The sequence below is a fragment of the Siphateles boraxobius genome, unplaced genomic scaffold (genome assembly GCF_051911475.1).
Source record: "Siphateles boraxobius isolate OS27281-9 unplaced genomic scaffold, OSU_SipBor_1 20, whole genome shotgun sequence".
Lineage (NCBI taxonomy): Eukaryota > Metazoa > Chordata > Actinopteri > Cypriniformes > Leuciscidae > Siphateles > Siphateles boraxobius.
Window position 1 is genome coordinate 16,972,180 of NW_027508811.1, and position 6,000 is coordinate 16,978,179.

At 35.8% G+C, this 6,000-nt stretch overlaps 1 protein-coding gene across 1 annotated transcript in view; it reads right to left on the reverse strand.

The window, feature by feature from the left end:
- Positions 1 to 4,892, reverse strand: part of usp54a (ubiquitin specific peptidase 54a) — a 69,825-nt gene extending 64,933 nt beyond the window's left edge. Inside the window, exon 1 of the mRNA XM_077237176.1 lies at positions 4,792 to 4,892. The gene's annotated coding sequence lies outside the window, so the exon portion shown is untranslated. The remainder of the gene's footprint in view (positions 1 to 4,791) is intronic.
- Positions 4,893 to 6,000: the final 1,108 nt, after the last annotated feature.

Sequence of the window (6,000 nt, forward strand, 5' to 3'; positions counted from 1 at the left end):
TTATTTTTTGCATTTACTCTCCCTTTTGAGTGCTATCGGCAAAGCATGCTGGGAAATAGATATCCCAGGCGTTTCAGTTAAACTTTAAGTTCGTCTAAATTAAAAGAAATAATTTCATAAAATTTAAAACAATGAAACAGTTCAGTTTACTTAAAATATATCAGTTCTGTGAACTTGAAAGAAAGAGAAAGTGCTAAATACTCATAAAAGTTAATGTTACTGAACTAATTAGTTTAATTTAAGTTTGTCCTACTCAAACCAGTTCATTATTTTGAGCATTAGGGTTTGCCGTGCCAAACACTAACCATTGCACTGACACTTTTTTTTTCATTTTAATACTCTAAAGCTGATGCTTTAAAGAAATCTATTAAAGATAAAGTGCTATACAGATAAACGTGACGTGACTTTACTGGAGTGCCTAATCGCAGACCTCGAGCAAACACATCAACAACTATGATCAGATGCTTTCTTAACTACTGTTTTCTCTCTGCTGTAATTTTTTTTGTTTTGTTTTTTGTTGTTATTGAAAGGAAAGTGTGCAGCACATATCTAAAGGCCACTCTCAGCAGTGTGGGCAGCGTCAGGATGTTCGCTAACAGTATACCACTGGTCACATGTTTCAGACTTCATTTTACCCCTAAGTGAAGAATGAAAAAAAAGAACATCGCTGAGTATATCAGGGCTTTAAGAGACTTAAACATAAAAACAAATATTACCATTAAACAATTAATTAAACAGAGTTCAATTCATTAAGTCACAGGCTACTCACTCTACGTGCGGAACTCGACTTGCATACGGCCGTTACCGGAAACCAGTGATTATTGCTTATAAATATGGATATTTTTCTTACAAAAACTAATCGCTTCGCTTCAGGAGGCCTTTATTAACCCCCTGGTGCCGTAAGGATTGCTTTTATGATGGATGGAAGCGCTTTTTATGAGCCTCAAAAAGGTATTCTCTCTCTTTATGAGCCTCAAAAAAGGTATGCTCTCTCATTAAAACTGGGAAGAGCCAGAATATTTTTAATATACCGCCGATTGTGTTTGGCTGAAAGAATAAAGTTATATAAACCAAGGATGGCTTGAAGGTGAGTAAATTATGGATAATTTTCATTTTTGGGTAAACTAACCCATTAAGTGTTGCTTAACTATTCAAATATCGCTCCGTGGCTTTTTTACAGAAAGAACTTTGCAAGTTTAAAGTTTTTTAAAAGACCAAATGTAAAGTGAGACCAAGAGGCTTGTGGCTTCAGAGACTGTTACATAATGACTGATCCAGACTGCCACACAGTTTACATGTGAGAGGAGGCCCTCACTATCAGCTACAGGCCAGCAGACAGAATTTAATGAGAAACAGGCAGGTGCGTGTGAGCAGCACTCGAAAGACAGCTGGACCACTGAAACCATTCATCTTTCTCCATTTCTCTCTCTAAAAGCATTTCAACAAACACAATTAATAAAGAATAAGAAACAAAAGGGCAACATGGACAAAAACTAGTAAAAACAGAGTAGAGCTGCATGATTCTGGATAAAATGAATATCACGATTTTTTGTTTCAAATAGAGATCACGATTCTCCCTCGATTCTGAACAGACAACTACATAAAATAAAATTTAATTTATTAGAGGTTCTGACAAAACGTTAATTTTTGCAGTCCATTCAAAAAGATTTAATTATTTTGAATTAGGCTAATAATTTTTTTTAAATTGGTTTGAGTGAATGATTCAATAACAAAAAGTAAGCCACTTGTCGCCCCCTAGAGGCGTAACAATGTAATTGAAACAATCGTTATTTGAGAAACCAAGTTAATTTCAAAAGGTGATTTGCTCTATTTTGATCACTATGTTAAACATTAGTGTTTATATCCAAACTATAAACTTTTAACCCTTCTGAGATAATTAGAATATTTGTAACGCAATATCGATACTGTATGGTTGAAAACACTGTTTGTGAAGCGGTTTTACTTAACATGATAACTGTTCTCTCTGAATCAGCGGCAATGCCAACCATAGCTTTGAATGTTCTGGTATGATATAGTCAAAGTTTTAATAGGCACAGGTGAAACGTTGTCATGTAGGAATAAGATTGAGTGGGTGTTTGAATCAACATAGTGATCTTTTAACAATTAATCGTGAAGCTCTAACGAAGCTCATTTACTAAAATGACGAAGACATAAACATATTTGGACAGTGAGGCTGCACTTATATTTTATTATCGATGCAATAAAATGTATACATTTTTAAGTGTGACTTGATTGTGTATAAATACTTTTTAGGGCAACTGTCTATTAGAAAATGACCAAAGCTATTAGATAGACAGACTTGTATCACTGTGAAATAAAGAGAAATGGTGCAGACATGCACTTTTTTTTAGCTCACATTCATTCCATAACTCTGCTGTCTGTCATATGCATTTCCTGCAAAAAAAAAATAAAAAAAAAATCTGCATTATTCTTGTTGAATAAGAGTTTTGTTCCTTTAATTATTTAATTTTGTTCCTTATTGGTGTTTACCCAACCTGTTTTAGATTTTATAAAAATGTATGCAAGTTTGTTTCTGTTATGATATCGTGTAATATTGACTGGCAATAACAGTCCCAATATGCATGATTATTTATACTGACTGAATGCTGTGAGACTTGCAAAGTGAAAAGCAATAAAGCAACTTGGCTACATGTGGAAGCAGCAGTGTCAATCTCTTAAAATCTCTTCACTTTCCGTGATAAGTTTTACTGGGCTTCAGACAGCTCAAAAAATATATATATTAGTTTTATTATCATAAAACCCTCAAAGTGCAAATAAAGTAAGCAGTTACAGACATTAAATAAATATAAAAGCTGTTTTAATTATGTTTCTACATTTCATTAAAAAAAAACAATTAGAATTCTCCATTGGGCTGCTTGCAGGACCTGTGACTTCTTATCTACTCTAGAGATTATTGGTACTTAAATGGGCCAGCAATTTTCATAATTTCGTTCAATAAAACGTCTAAGCCTGTAATCACAAATGACAGCGATTAGTTGATCATGACCAATGCTGATGAAAGCAACAGGAAAAATATGACGGCGTTATTCTGAGTGCATACAAGGACAAGAATGATCATTGCCACTTTATAAGTAAATAAAATATAAAAAGTACATAAAATAGTAGAATTCGCATTATGCATTTCTATGACAATCTGTTGTTAAATTCCATTCAGCATTAATGGACTGCTGCTTATTTGTGTCTCCTTTGCGGAGAGTGAATATATAGCATCACCGAGAGAGGAGTGCATGTGAGCTGAGAGTGCATATCTGCAACCAGACTCAACTTGGGGCTTAATGAAGCAGGAAAACTGCTCTCACAAGAAAAAGACCTTGGCTGGCTAATATCAAATGAAGACAAGATTTTCATTTACACATGAATGTCCCCCACTCAGTTCAAATGTTCCTCTACCTTGAGAAGTTTAATGAAAGTTACCCTCAAGCGCTTTTCTGTCCCTTCCTGTTATAAGCCCTTAAAAGCATGTTGTGAAATTTACAGGAATCCCATACACCCCCAAACAATTAGCCAGACTGAAAGCTCTGTCTGCTGATGAATACACTGGAGCGTAGGCCCTCGAGGTGTGACCATCAGTATGTTAATTTATTCATTTCTAAACTTTACATAACAATTAGTAGCCTTCTTTCGCATGCATGCCAGGGCTCTTATTTACTTTTCACAGAGAGATGGTTAAAGAAAGGGGTGATGAGAGAACATAAATGGAAGCTTCGGATGGAGGGGTGTCTATTTTGATCACTCCTCTTCCCTGTATTATGAGACACCGCCCCCTTGTTTATGTGTTTATGTAACATGTCACGCTGAAAACTGATTTTTGTGCACATCATTGATCCAACTCATTACACTTCAGCCATTTTGTGATGACTGCTATTATGATTTCATGATGTTGCCATTTCCCCTGAACAGTAGGTAACAGGAATACATGGATCTGTCTCTGAACAGTTAAAAAACAACAAAAGAAAAAGCAATGAAAATGAACCAAGATAGAAAGATAGATCGATAGATGTATTTTTTAGTACACCTGAATGACCTACACGCTTCTCACCTGCACAGCCTCTGAAACAGCACCAGATGACATTGGCATCTAGAGGACAATCAAGTGTATTGAAAAGATGAGAAACCGCTACGTCACTGAAAATGGTGTGAACCTATTATGGTCTTTTTGTGCTTGTAAGTTAAAACGCACGAGATGGTGAGAGGAAATAAATCATCTAAAATATAGGCTACAATATCAATTTTCCCTATGATGTAGGCTGCATTACATCGGCATAAAGAATATACAATCTGAAAACGCATGCATGCATGATTTGCTAAATATGATCGAATTGATGCATGCATCGACACAATCGAGGCTCAACCATGTGGTTATTCTACTACGTGGCGAACTTCTAGATGCGCTCGTTGTGTCCGCCACAACGCACAGTGTGCACAGCTTCGTCAGCACATTACAGCATGTGAGATGTCGCGTCTTTTTTCTTCGCACTATGCCTGTGTTAATACAACCCTCGCGGAGAAGCATAGCATAAAAAGAAAACGCTAATTTGAAATTCGCCGTACTACGTAAATTATTAAACCCATCTTTTCTGACAGTGATGCATCCCTATGTTTGTTTACTAGATCAGCACATGCCTGTGGAAGAGCAGCTACGTCTTAACTTCCCAACTCAGAGTGCAAAACGTCTTCTCTACCCTCTTTTCATGTCGGAAGAACCGAGATGACTTGCTTCGATAGAATGGTGAAAGGTGGTTTCCTTACCTTGCAGTGTTCATCCTCCCCTGGCTGTTCGGCTGGGCAAAATCTGTTATTTTCTGCCGCTAAACCTTGAACATCCCTCAGCGTCAATGTGTGCTGCAGCCAAGGCAACCAACTCTCGCGATGTTTGGCGTCTCAGGTGTCGACGGAGTGCGACAAGGAGACTGGGCCGTGGGATGGGATGGTTGGAGGAGGCTCTGTAAATAAAGGGGTGCATAAGTAGAAAGGGGGATCGAAACATTTTGAACGATTTCCTTAACGTCTCCATTAACGATTCTTTTACTACTTTAGAAATATTTCGAAAAAGAAATGCTGTGGTCCCATTACATTTAGCCTTCCTCACTCAGCAGCAGCTGATCTGTTGCTAAACTATACAATCATGGACAGATTTACAGATATAACGGATCAGACAAAAATTCAATTATTAGGCTAATGTTTGAAAAATACTTTTTATAGCCTTTCTACCCAATGTAATAAACTGTACGAATAGCCCAGAAATATGGAAGCTTATGGGTAGCGTCACGACATTCAATTTGAAATGTAATATGAAAAATGGCACTGCAATATGTAAAATGGCAATGTAGCCTATTGCGTATTTGAATTCTCATTGTCCCGTATCAAATGTGAAACATTTGGAGCAAAATGCTAATTCAAATTCAATAATAGCCTATAATTTACATTTTCTATTTCCTTCACTAGTTTTAACATATAATTTAAACATATTTTAATTAGTAATTGACCATAAATTCCCTAACTATGTATTAAAAATACTTAAAAATGTTGACATATTTCATTCTAATACACTGACCCAACATTTCTTGGTTTGTTTCTAGATATGATGAAATAAAAGCTAAACAAGTAGCCAATAGGATAGATTTGTGAGTCAGATTGATTCAGTAATTGCTCCAACTGATTAATTTATTGAATTTGTTTTATTTTTATTATTTTATATATTTATTTTAATAGAAATAACTCATAATGTGGGTCATTTGTTCAATTGAACACTGTTGTGTTGCACGTTTTTCATTCACTAAAAAGAACCGCCTCGTAAGAGTCATTATGAAAGTCCTAATGAAATATTCCACGAATGTGTATAGTATTAGTGACTAAAACAACATCAAATAGCCTATACTTCTGACCCACTTTCTCCTTCTCAATTTAGTCACAGTCACAAAAGGCACAGTATATTCACAAAAGACTGCAACAAAAATA